This window comes from Nycticebus coucang, chromosome 2 (genome assembly GCF_027406575.1).
Source record: "Nycticebus coucang isolate mNycCou1 chromosome 2, mNycCou1.pri, whole genome shotgun sequence".
Lineage (NCBI taxonomy): Eukaryota > Metazoa > Chordata > Mammalia > Primates > Lorisidae > Nycticebus > Nycticebus coucang.
Window position 1 is genome coordinate 158,319,410 of NC_069781.1, and position 14,476 is coordinate 158,333,885.

The window sequence follows — 14,476 nt, forward strand, 5'->3', positions numbered from 1 at the left end:
CCATACATCAATGGGGAAGAGAGATGAATAGAATTTTCTCTACAGATGACAGACAAATGGCTAGCAATCATATGAAAAACTGCTCATCAACCCTAATTATTAGAGAAATGCAAATTAAAACCACCCTGCAATATCACCTTAACCCCAGCGAGAATGGCCTACATCACAAAATCTCAAAACTACAGATGCTAGCGCAGATGTGGAGAGAAAGGAACACTTTTACACTACTGGTGGGACTGCAAAACTCCTTTTTGGAAGGAAGTATGGAGAGCCCTGAAAGAATTCAACTTAGACCTCCCGTTTGATGCTGCAATCCCATTACTGGGCATCTATCCAGAAGGGAAAAAAAAAAAAAAACTTTTATTTTAAAGACACTTGTACTAGGGTGTCTATTGCAGCCCAATTTACAATTTCCAAAATGTGGAGACAACCTAGGAATGTTGTTCAACCCAGGAATGGATCAGTAAGCTGTGGTATATGTATACCATGGAATATTATTCAGCCATAAAAGAAATGGAGATTTTGCAGCATTTGTACTAACCTGGATGGAGGTGGAACACATTATTCTTAGTGAAACATCACAGGAATGGAGAAGTATGAATCCAGTGTACTCAATTTTGATATGAAGACAATTAATGACAATCAATACATGGTGGAGCTTGGGGGTAGGGGAGAGCAGACAGAAAAGGAGGGAAAGTGTGAGGGAAAGGAAAAGAAGAAAAAAATAACAAGAAAAGAAAAGAAAAGAAAAATTGGATTTAATTTTTACATTATTTTTTTACCTCAACTTGTTAATATGTTGTTTAGGATTTGCATCCTCATTTATAAGTGACATATGTTTGTAATTTCTCCTTTATAATAATATATTTTCTACAATTTTAATATCATGTGTAGCCAGATCAAGTAGAATGATTTTGAAGTATTTCTTCTTCTTCTATTGTCTATAAGATTTGGCATGATATGTTTTTTGAAATTATCTTTTATTTATAAATATTAGTTGTCTATTTTTTGATACTTAAAAAAAAAATAAGAAGAAGGGCAGTGCCTGTGGCTCAAAGGAGTAGGGAGCTGGCCACATATGCTGGAGGTGGCAGGTTCAAACCCAGCCCTGGCCAAAAACTGCAAAAAATAAGAATAATAATAAGAAGAAGTTAACTGATGACTCCATACTGAATCTCAGAATCAAAGCATTCTATAATAGACATACTCTTATTTGACAATGTGAATGTTACTTTCTTTGCATTATTATTATTATTATTGCTTAATATTTCAATGTAGCAATTATCTGATTCCTTTTCTGAATGTATTTATGTTTGTTTGTTCTTTACAAGTTTTTATCTTAAACATTGTTATTATTATTAAATTTTAATCCTTTTTAATTTTGTGAAGGCAAAAAAATGAAAACCTAATTAACATATGTATATGTAAAAATTAAAAAAAAATTCTAAGTTCTATTTTATCTTAGTTTTGTTTCTAATAAATACAAACTAACATTTCTTGAACCAAGACATATTTTTTTTTGGTTGTGTTTGATTCGTGTTGTGTTTGATTTGTGTTGTATCTACTATGTGTCAGCTCTCAGAACCTTTAACAACTAATCTGGAAGATATTTATCCATTCATTTTACAAACAGATACCTCAAGATTTCAAGTGAGCAGTTGGATCTACAAATATATAGTTCAAATTAAAGTTTAGCAAAGAAGATATAAAATATAGAGTTATTAAAGGTAACATAGTATTTTTAACTATGGTTTAATATAAAATTCCTGAGGATTCCATGGTATACATATACCACAATTTATTAATCCATTCATGGGTCGATGGGCACTTGGGCTTCTTCTATGACTTGGCAATTATGAATTGAGCTGCAATGAACAATCTGGTGCAAATATCTTTATTGCCAAATGATTTGTGGTCCTTTGGATATACACCTAGAAGGTATATCGCAGGATCAAATGGCAGGTCTACATTTAGATCCCTGAGTGTTCTCCAAATGTATACCATGGAATACTATGCAGTATTAAAAAAATGGAGACTTTACCTCTTTTATGTTTACATGGCTAGAGCTGAAAAATATTCTTCTTAGTACAGTATCTCCAGAATGGAAATAAAAATATCCAATGTACCCAGTAGTACTGTGAAACCAATTTACAATCATTCACACTTGCATATGAAAAATGAAACACAACTATAGCCTAGGATGAAGAAGAGGGGAAGGGGGGGTTGATAGAGGAAGGGTTAGGAGGGGGACCACACCTATGGAGCATATTGCAAGTTTAAGTTGGATCTATCAGGTGTGGAACACAAATGTCTTAACGCTGTAATTGGGTAAATGAGGTTAAGGCTATGTTCATTAGTAGGATGTGAGCACTCCAATTTGTACAAATAATCAACAAATTGAATCCCATAATGGCATAAATGTATTCATGATCTATGTACAAATGACTTAATAAATATATATTAAATATATATATATTAATATATTTAATATATATTAAAATATATCTATATATCTATATTTAATAGATATATTAAATATATTATATTATATCTATATCTATCTATATATAGATATTTAATGTCTATATATATTAAAATAGAAGAAAAAAAATTCCTGAGTAATGAGGCATATATAGAACAATGACAGGGGCTCAGAACTGGTTAACATTTACTAAGCAGTAAAGAAAAAGGAATAATTGAAAGGGACATATTCTCTGCCTTGATGTTGCTTATAGTCTGAGAAGGGAGAAGAATAAATCTCATCTTATTTCTTTTGATTAAGAAGTTTTTAATGCTGTAAAAATCTAAATCTTAATATTATTTGACATGGAACAAATGATATTCCAAACTATTTTAGGAGACATGAGTCTACGTACATTGTCTCTGTTTTTGAGGTCTTTTGATTTTCCTATTCCTACTGTCTGTACTATCTTCCTTCTTTTCCTTTCTTCCCAGCTATCTTCTACTTATCTTTACAACAACCCAGCTCTAACATTACCTCCCCTAAAATGTGTTCATATTTATCACTACTACCTTCCTTCTATAGCCCATAATCTTAAAATTATAAGTAAAATTACAATAATACAAATTGAATGATATTTATCATCTCTGTTGTCAACTACCTATTTTAAATTTCTCTCCCTCATGAGGAACTCTTGTAGTGTAGTCTGGGAGGCTTACATATGTCTAGGGTGGCCATAAGAAATATGAGCCTGTGATTACACTCCTCAGTCTGCAGAATGCTTAACATTCTCCCGTCATTTCACTTAATAGTGCATAAATGTAGGGATAGAGAAAGTATTTTAATTTTTCAGTGTTAAAAAGTTGTGGAATTCCCAGAAAGTACAATTTAAGATGAAAATTATTATGAAAGGGATTTATTTCCCTATTTATTTTGAGTTGACTCAGAAGAAGGTTAGGGAATAAGGTATGACAGCAAAATAAAGCTAAACAAAGATGTGGATTCCTCTGGGAATAATTCTTGTCTCATGGAGAGTTCTAGACCTTCAATTATACCACAGAAATAGTTCCATCTTGCATGAAGTATTTGCCTTTCTACCCTTTTAATCAGTTATTGGTAGTTTTTTTGTTTGTTTGTTTGTTTTCTTTGCCATACAAGGAGTGTAATCTCCTGGGAAAGAAAGCTTCTGTGCATCCAAAGACAACTCTCTGGAGTATGGTGCATTTGTAATTTGTTGGCAGCCAATACATAGCATCCAGGGATTAAGTGCCCTGGCCCAGTGATGAACATATGGGCAAGGTACCAAATGCATCTACTGTAGCGCATCTCTTGGATTGATTAGATATCCCTGATTAAATGCAGTGCCCTCATGTACAGCTCTTCTTAGATTCTGATTGGCCACATTTCTGTGAAAATTTGAAGAATCACTGATACAAATTAGGGCCCCCACTTCCAACTCTACCAGGGAGTGTGAATTTTTTAAGGAGTATGAACCAAGCTGTAGGACTTCTTGTACTGCAGTCTAGACCTAATATGAAGTTATTCTTCCTTTTGGATTCAGTCATAATTGTACAGTAGAACCTCTGTAAGCTGACCACCCAAAGGACTGTAATAAACTGGTCAACATAGGAGGTGGTCAACATAAGGATCTAGGCCTACCATACTGATACGTACATATGGTGCATATCTGATCTATGAGAATTAGGATAACTTAAGAAGGTGGTCAATGTAGGGAGCTGGTCAACTATGGATGTTCCACTGTATTTCTAAATATGAGATAGAGTTTATACTTTTCTTTTAGTGATAGGTGACACATGAGTGCAATAAGTACCCTTTACTTTGAGAGGATGTCCCAGCATACCACACAACTATGGGATCCTAAGAATTCTATCAATATAATAAGCTCCCAAACTTTTATAGGTTATCTCAATTTCTAGAAAGACATCCAATATACTTGCCCCTCAGTTGCAGTAAGCATAGTTTCACCCAAATAGTGGACCAGTATGCTATTCTGTGGATCGTCTAGATCAGCACTTCTAGTAATAATATTACCAAAACAAGACACAGATGAAATTATTTTAATAATATATTTTACTTAACTCAACCTATCTCAAATGCTAGCAATATAAGGAGTTATAACAGAAGGCATAATCGATATTTCTTTTTCCCTTGCTCTGGGTCTGAAGAATAAACATTGGATGAACTTTGACAGACTGTCTTGACTCCTTTGCAGAGTAGTCAAAATAGAATACATATTTGGCCAATTCTTCTCTGTTAAGGAAAGAGCCTGAGAGGTGGTGCCTGTGGCTCAAAGGAGTAGGGTGCTGGCCCCATATACCAGAGGTGGTGGGTTCAAACCCAGCCCTGGCCAAAAACTGCAAAAAAAAAAAAAAAAAAGAAAGAAAGAAAGAAAAGAAAAGAAAAGAAAAGAGCCCTATCAAAGCCGAGCAAAGAGTAGAGAGAAGACCTAGAAACTGTTTTAAAAGTTTCCTTTGCTATGTTCTGCAGCTAACACATAAGTGAAATGTGTACATATCCCAGCTTCTCCAATGACACCCACTGTTACATAGACTACCTAGGGTGCTAGCTATTATTTCTTTCCATCTTAAGAAAGCATAGCCAAAATTAAGATAATAAATGTGACATCATTATAGGAATAATCCCAAACCAATTTAACTTACAAAGAAGTAAAACTGCTTGCCAACTTTAACACCTTATTGCATGTTAGGACATGTTGGTTTTTCCTAAGACCTAAATTTATGGCAATAGGTATTTATAGCAGAGCTGTAAAGGATATTAGAAATTATATATTTTGATCCCCCCATTTTTCAGATGACCTCCCAGATAAGCCTTGGAAATCTCTGGATTGGCAATTCTTTTTATGTTTCTTCTTCAGTAGTTGACTCTGTTTGCTCAGCATTTATTTTTATGTTTTACAAAAGGATATGGATTATGTTATGTTATAATTGAAAGCCACAAGCATAAGCATCCTAAATCCAATTCCTCTTCATTTCAGTCAAATTTCACATTTCATTATGACAGAATTAATTTGATGGCCAAATCTGGTATGTTACTGCTTTCCAGCTAGATTTGCTTCCAATTTAACATCCTAACTATGCTTGTAAAATAGACAATAAAACAATCTTTTCTGATTTGGGAAATACTCTTTATTCTTCGTTTCTCTCTACTCCACTGTAACATTTTAGCTGAGTTTTATGGAACAATCATTTTCCTCATCTAATTACTGCAATTCCCTGGTAGATGGCCTCCCTTGCCCTGCAATAGCAAAATTATCATAAATACACAATTCCACTGCCAGCATCTCATCTTGCACATGCGTCAGTAAGCAGAGCTAGGTTTTTCCTCTCTCTAAATTGTGTTCTTACTAAATTGACAATTTTCATATGAACCAATCAAATCTTTTGCTGACATTCCAACAAATTCCCCAGAAAGTTAATCTTGCCTTACACTCTTCAGGTTCAGCTTCTAATGTTTACACATAACTGTGTAAAAATGCAGACAAAAACTGAGAGTGAAATCTTCTGGTTGAATCCTTAGACACCAGGACTGTCTTCCAACATGGACAAGCAGAGAGCAATTCTCCACAAAGACCATAGCAACAAATTATACGTGCAACAGCATGAAACTCATAGACAATCAATGGAAAATAACTCATTCCACAAAAACTCTTACCCAAGTTTTGCTACCAAATGAAAACCTAAGAAATCAATACTGAAGAGTCTAGAATCCAGATCTAGTTCCATACTAAAGAAGGAGGCTCTGATTTCAGAAAAGATCAGAACCCGAGGAGAGTTGGAATAAAGCCAAGGCCAAGAACACCCTGAAAAGCAGATTCCAAGAGTAGCAAGAGGGTTCATCCTACCTGTTACACCTCTCCAATAACACACATCACCAAGGTATTTGTGAACAACCCTAACCCAGGGATTGATTCTAGAGTACAACTTGCAAAAGAATTTGGAGTTCCAGAGTCCAAATTTGGTTTCAAAATCAAAGATCTTTCTTCTATATCCATAAACAAAAGATAATCTTGATAAGGCCTTAAAGACAAGGGTATTAATAAAAGCATCAATAACTCTGAGATAAAAGAGTTCAAGATATAGAAGTTACATAAGATGGTGCCAGCCTCACTAGGAGCTGTCTTATTTCTCTGGAGCCAGACAAAGTGAATATTAAGACAAATTCTGTGTACTTCATCTCATTGTCACCTTTCCTAGGAATGAAACTTTGCCTGGGACTACAAGCTGAGACTTCTCTGCAAATGTCAAACAGGGACTTCAGGAGGCAGACAGGCACTTAAGGCATCAGATGGCTGGATTGACACAGCTGGGCTTGATTCAGCAGCTCTTGAGGACAATGAAATAAACAATATCATTTTTACTCATCATAGTTATGATTGCATTAAGCAAAAAAATCAATTTATGTTAAAACTTTTAAATGAATGCTTGATGAAGAAACAAGATTTTCTCAAACAAGTTTGCCTCAAAAAAACTCCTCACAGATGACTTATTACAAAAGAAAAATTGATAACTTTGCTGTGGATAAACGTGGTTGACTCTACCTTAGGTAAGTGCTGAAATTCATTTCACCAGTAATGGCAAAAATCAACATGAGGCATCTCCTAATAGGATGCATTAAAAAAAAAGAAAAAAACACAATATCTCTTTTCTTGCATTAATGCTCCAGATGTACATAAGCTGAATCTAATGAGAAAACACAAAACTTCAAAATGAATTTAGGCTTTTAAAGTAATAGCTCTGTACTGATCAACAACACATTGAATAATGACAGTAAACATGGAGAAAAAGCTGACTCAGAAAATATTTTGAAAGTACATCTCCCAAAGATATATCTTTTATACATAGCATGTGCCAGTATTTTTTTTTGAGACAGAGTCTCACTTTGTCACCCTTGGTAGAGTGCCATGGCATCACAGCTCATAGCAACCTCAAACTCCTGGGCTTAAGGATTCTCTTGCCTCAGGCTCCCAAGTCGCTGGGACTACAGGTCCACCACACACCTGGCTATTTTTTTCTTTAGAGATGGGTCTCGCTCTGGCTCAGACTAGTCTCGAACCTGTGAGCTCAGGTAATCCACCTGCGTCCATCTCCCAGAGTGCTAGGATTATAGGCATGAGCCACAGTGCCCGGCTGCATGAGCCACTATTTATGTGGGGAAAAATATATGAGGTTGGACAATTAAATTCTCAAACTCAGCCTACAAAAAGTGCTACATACCTCATAGCTAAATATCACTATGGTCACCTTCAAAGTACTCCTCTTGGGTAGCTGTGCACCAACACAAGTGCCTACTCTACACTTCAATGCCATTTTGGAACTCTTTTCTTGAATGGCCATCAGAGCTGTCATCATGTGAGGTCAGACAATTAAGTTTGTGAACTCATCCTAGAAAGAGTGCTACATACCTCATTGCTTTTTCAGCCATAAAAAGGGACAAAAGAATAATGTCTTTTTTGCAACTTGGATAGAACTGGAGACCATCATCCTAAGTGAAGTATCTCATAAACAGAAAAGACAGACACACACAGGCAGAAGAGATGTAAAGATGGTGAAACCAAGAGAGCAGAGAATGGAAGGTGATAAAGAGTAAAAATTTATGTCTGCTGTACAATGAACAGTATTCTGGTGAGGAACATACTAAAACCCCGACTTCAGCACTACATAAGTATCCATGTAAGAAAAACATTTGTACTCCCCTTGATATTTCATACTGTATTTTGAAATAAAAATAAAGAGATTAGGATCTGATATCAAACAAAATTCCTGATTGACTCTGCTCCATTACTGAAGTGCTATAACTTTTGGTCGGTTTCTTAAATTCTGTAAGTTTCAGCTTGCTCCTCAATACAGTAAGGGTAATAAAAACACTGACCTCCTAAGATTGTTGTGAGGATTGAATGAGATATAACATTGTTTCCAAGTCAAACAGTGAGTACGTGGAAATTTAGCAGTGTTATTAAAATCCTATGTTTACAAGGGAGAGCAAGATGGCAGCCGAGTAACAGCTTCCTTGCATCTGGGCACCGTGAGTCCAGGGAGATAGGACTCCAGGCATCTCTGGCTGGTGGGATCTGCCTATCATCAGCCCTGTGAGGATACAGAGAGTCAGCGAGAGACTTCTGGACCCCAAGAGGAGGACTAAAACAGTGGAAAACCAGCAAGTGGTCGCGTGTGTTCAATTGGTCTAAACCCAGCCGCAACTGTAAGTTCAGTAGCAGCGAGACTGCAAACCAGAAAGGCCTTACCTGTGAACTGTTTTGGTGTCTTTGGACTTGGCACTCAGTTGAACTGCCTTGGGGAGAGTCTGAGCGGGAATGCGGAGTCTTTGGCCATTGTCTAGGGCCACAGTCTGAGCTGCTGAGCAAGATGGAGCTAATAGTGTTTGGCTGTGGGCCAGAGGGAGCCATTGTGAGTGATCTGCCCCGGCAAGCTCCGCCCTCAGGGTCGCAGAGCTAGAATCGGGTGGGAGCTGATAACCCAGTGACTGAGTAGCCTAAGGGTGGGGTCTGAGTAGCCTAAGGGTGGGGTCTGAGCGGCCTTGCAGCCCTAACCCTCAGGGGCAGAGTGAGACCAGTTTTGGCACACGGGGTAAGTGGATAGCCACTCCAACAGTGATTCCAGCGACAAGCACTTTCCTGGGAAAGCTTCTGCTCAGCAAGTTTACAAGTTCAAAGTACCTTTTAAGTGGGCTGAAGAGAGATTTAGGGTGTCTACCTGCTGGGGTGTGAGAAATCAGTAGCCTCTAGTTGTATCAGAACTGTGATTAACATCTCATACCCCGGAAGACCACATGTTTTGCCCAGACAATATTCAACAACATATACATACTGCTTTGTTTTTGGTTGTGTTTTGTTTTTTCTGGTTTTTGTTCTTGTTTTTTTTTTTTTGTTTGGTTGTTTTTTTGTTCATTGTGATATTGTTGATGTTGTTTTGTTTTTTAATTTCAACCTTTTCCATACAGATCTTTTTTCTTTCGCAATTTTTCTAATTTAATTATAATTTCCCATTGCTGCCTCTTTTAATAACTAGAACTTCATTTTTGATAGTGTTTCTACCTATATTATTTGGTTTTTCACCCCATTTTATCCCGTAACATTTTCTGTTTGCTTGTTTTGGTTTCATTTATAGCATTTTTGTCTTTCCTCTCTACTTGGTGGAGGTGGGGTACTGTGTCTGATCAGGTTAGCAAAGAGCTGCTGACCTCAAGGGAACCACCCACCTGGGCACCCCCAGAAGGTGGTTTTTTTTTAAGGTTGTGTCAAAGTACCCTATTGTAGACCTATATTGCTCTGTCTCCCTCTTTCTGTGCCTCTCTTCTTTTTGTCAATGTTCCCTTTACCCATCCCCTCTCCTTTCTCTATTTTCTGTTCTTTTCACTCGGTCCTCCTTTCTTTCATCCCTTTCTTGCTCTTCAACCTTCTCACCCTTCTGGTCCTGTACCAAAAGGACTCATCTAACCCTTAGTCCACAGGCACGAGAACTTAAAGAGCAAGAGGAAGTGAAAGGAAAATTAGGGCAAGGAAACAGATAAAAGAAATCACTCATGAGGAAGAATCAGCAGAAAACTCCAGGCAACATGAAGAACCAGTCCAGAACAACCCTGCCAAGGGACCATGAGGTAGCTACTTCAGAGGATTCCACCTGTAAAGAAATGTTAGGAATGACAGAAAGGGAATTTAGAATACACATGATGAAAACAATGAAAGAAATGATGGAAACAATGAAGGAAACTGCTAATAAAGTGGAAAATAACCAAAAGGAAATCGAAAAACAGAATCAAATAAGAGATGAACAATATGAAGAATATAAAAAGGATATAGCAGAGCTGAAAGAACTGAAATAGTCAATTAGGGAACTTAAAGATGCAATGGAAAGTATCAGCAATAGGTTAGACGATGCAGAAGAAAGAATTTCAGAGGTAGAAGACAAAGTTCTTGAGATAACTCAGATAGTAAAAGAGGCAGAAAAGAAGAGAGAGAAAGCAGAACGTTCACTGTCAGAATTATGGGACTTTATGAAGCGTTCCAACATACGAGTTATAGGAATCCCAGAAGGGGAAAAAGAATGCCCTAGAGGAATGGAAGCCATACTAGAGAATATTATAAAAGAAAAATTTCCAAATATCCACCAAAGATTCTGACACACTGCTTTCAGAGGGATATCGGACTCCAGGTCGCCTCAAATCTAACCGAGCCTCTCCAAGACACATTGTGATGAACCTGTCCAAAGTTAACACAAGATTCTGCAAGCTGCCAGGAGTAAGCGCCAGTTGACCTATAGGGGTAAATCCATCAGAGTGACCACAGACTTCTCTAATGAAACTTTCCAAGCAAGAAGACAATGGTCATCTACCTTGAATCTACTTAAACAGAACAATTTCCAGCCCAGAATTCTGTACCCTGCTAAGCTAAGCTTAAAAATTGACGGAGAAATCAAATCATTTACTGATATACAAACATTGAGGAAATTCGCCACAACAAGACCAGCTCTACAGGAAATACTTCAACCTGTTCTACACACTGACCACCACAATGAATCAGCAGCAAAGAAAGAACTCAGAAATCAAAGGACAGAACCTAAACTCCACACTGATGCAAAAGATAAAACTGAGCAATGGACTCTCACAAAATAAGACGAATAGAAAACTACCACACTTATCAATTATCTCAATAATTGTTAATGGCTTGAATTCCCCACTGAAGAGACATAGATTGGCTGACTGGATTAAAAAACACAAGCCATCCATTTGCTGTCTGCAAGAAACACACCTGGCTTCAAAAGACAAATTAAAGCTCCGAGTCAAGGGTTGGAAGACAATTTTTCACGCAAATGGCATTCAAAAGAAAAGAGGAGTTGCAATCTTATTTTCACATTCATGTGCATTTAAAGCAACTAAAGTCAGAAAAGACAAAGATGGTCACTTTACATTGGTCAAGGGAAAAATACAACAAGAAGATGTTTCAATTCTACATATTTATGCACCCAATTTAAATGCTCCCAGATTCTTGAAACAGACCTTACTCAGTCTGAGCAATATGATATCTGATAATACCATCATAACAGGGGACTTTAACACTCCTCTTACAGAGCTAGACAGATCCTCTAAACAGAAATTAAACAAAGATATAAGAGTTTTAAATGAGACCCTAGAACAACTGTGCTTGATAGACGCATATAGAACACTCCGTCCCAAAGATAAAGAATATACATTCTTCTCATCACCCCATGGAACATTCTCCAAAATTGATCATATCCTGGGACACAAAACAAATATCAACAGAATCAAAAGAATTGAAATTTTACCTTGTATCTTCTCAGACCATAAGGCACTAAAGTTGGAACTCAACTCTAACAAAAACACTCGACCCCACCCAAAGGCATGGAAATTAAACAATCTTCTGTTGAATAACAGATGGGTGCAGGAAGAAATAAAACAGGAGATAATTAACTTCCTTGAGCATAACAACAATGAAGACACAAGCTACCAAAACCTGTGGGATACTGCAAAAGCAGTTTTGAGAGGAAAATTTATTGCTTTAGATGCCTCATTTGAAAAACAGAAAGAGAGCGCATCAACAATCTCACAAGCCATCTTATGGAGTTGGAAAAAGAAGAACAATCTAAGTCTAATATCAGTAGAAGAAAAGAAATCTCCAAAATCAAATCAGAGATCAATGAAATTGAAAACAAAAGAATCATTCAGAAAATTAATGAAATAAGGAGTTGGTTTTTTGAAAAAATATATAAAATAGATAAATCATTGGCCAGACTAACGAGAAATAGAAAAGTAAAATCTCTAGTAACCTCAATCAGAAATGATGAAGGGGAAATAACAACTGATCCCACAGAGATACAAGAGATCATCTCTGAATACTACCAGAAAATCTATGCCCCAAAATTTGACAATGAGAAAGAAATGGATCAATATTTGGAATCACACCCTCTCCCTAGACTTAGCCAGGAAGAAATAGAGCTCCTGAATAGACCAATTTCAAGCACTGAGATCAAAGAAACAATAAAAAAGCTTCCAACTAAAAAATGCCCTGGTCCAGATGGCTTCACTCCAGAATTCTATCAAACCTTAAAGGAAGAGCTTATTCCTGCACTGCAGAAATTATTCCAAAAAACTGAGGAAGAAGGTATCCTCCCCAACACATTCTATGAAGCAAACATCACCCTGATACCAAAACCAGGAAAAGACCCAAACAAAAAGGAGAATTTCAGACCAATCTCACTCATGAATATAGATGGAAAAATTCTCAACAAAATCCTAGCCAATAGATTACAGCTTATCATCAAAAAAGTCATTCATCATGATCAAGTAGGCTTCATCCCAGGGATGCAAGGCTGGTTTAACATACGCAAGTCCATAACGTTATCCACCATATTAACAGAGGCAAAAATAAAGATCACATGATCCTCTCAATAGATGCAGATAAAGCATTTGTTAAAATCCAGCATCGTTTTCTAATTAGAACACTGAAGAGTATAGGCATAGGTGGCACATTTCTAAAACTGATTGAAGCTATCTATGACAAACCCACAGCTAGTATTTTACTGAATAGAGTAAAACTGAAAGCTTTTCCTCTTAGAACTGGAACCAGACAAGGTTGTCCTCTGTCACCTTTACTATTCAACATAGTGCTGGAAGTTCTAGCCAATACAGTTAGGCAAGACAAGGAAATAAAGGGAATCCAAATGGGAGCAGAGGAGGTCAAACTCTCCCTCTTTGCTGATGACATGATCTTATACTTAGAGAACCCAACAGACTCAACCACAAGACTCCTAGAAGTCATCAAAAATACAGTAATGTTTCAGGATATAAAATCAATGTCCACAAGTCAGTAGCCTTTGTATACACCAATAACAGTCAAGATGAGAAGCTAATTAAGGACACAACTCCCTTCACCATAGTTTCAAAGAAAATGAAATACCTAGGAATATACCTAATGAAGGAGGTGAAGGATCTCTATAAAGAAAATTATGAAATCCTCAGAAAGGAAAAAGCAGAGGATATTAACAAATGGAAGAACATACCATGCTCATGGATGGGAAGAATCAACATTGTTAAAATGTCTATACTTCCCAAAGCAATCTACCTATTCAATGCCATTCCTATCAAAATACCAACATCGTACTTTCAAGATTTGGAGAAAATGATTCTGAGTTTTGTATGGAATTGGAAAATAACCCGTATAGCTAAGGCAATTCTTAGTAATAAAAATAAAGCTGGGGGCATCAGCATACCAGACTTTAGTCTGTACTACAAAGCCATAGTGGTCAAGACAGCATGGTACTGGCACAAAAATAGAGACATAGACATTTCGAATATAATTGAAAACCAAGAAATGAAACTAACATCCTACAACCACCTAATCTTTAATAAACCAAACAAGAACATACCTTAGAGGAAAGATTCCCTATTCAATAAATGGTGTTGGGAAAACTGGATGTCTACATGTAAAAGACTGAAACTGGACCCACACCTTTCCCCACTCACAAAAATTGATTCAAGGTGGATAAAGGACTTAAATTTAAGGCATGAAACAATAAAAATCCTCAAAGAAAGCATAGGAAAAACACTGGAAGATATTGGCCTGGGGAAAGACTTCATGAAGAAGACTGCCATGGCAATTGCAACAACAACAAAAATAAACAAATGGGACTTCATTAAACTGAAAAGCTTCTGTACAGCTAAGGAGACAATAACCAAAGCAAAGAGACAACCTACACAATGGGAAAGGATATTTGCATATTTTCAATCAGACAAAAGCTTGATAACTAGGATCTATAGAGAACTCAAATTAATCCACATGAAAAAAGCCAACAATCCCATATATCAATGGGCAAGAGACATGAATAGAACCTTCTCTAAAGATGACAGATGAATGGCTAACAAACACATGAAAAAATGTTCATCATCTCTGTATATTAGAGAAATGCATATCAGAACAACCCTGAGATATCATCTAACCCC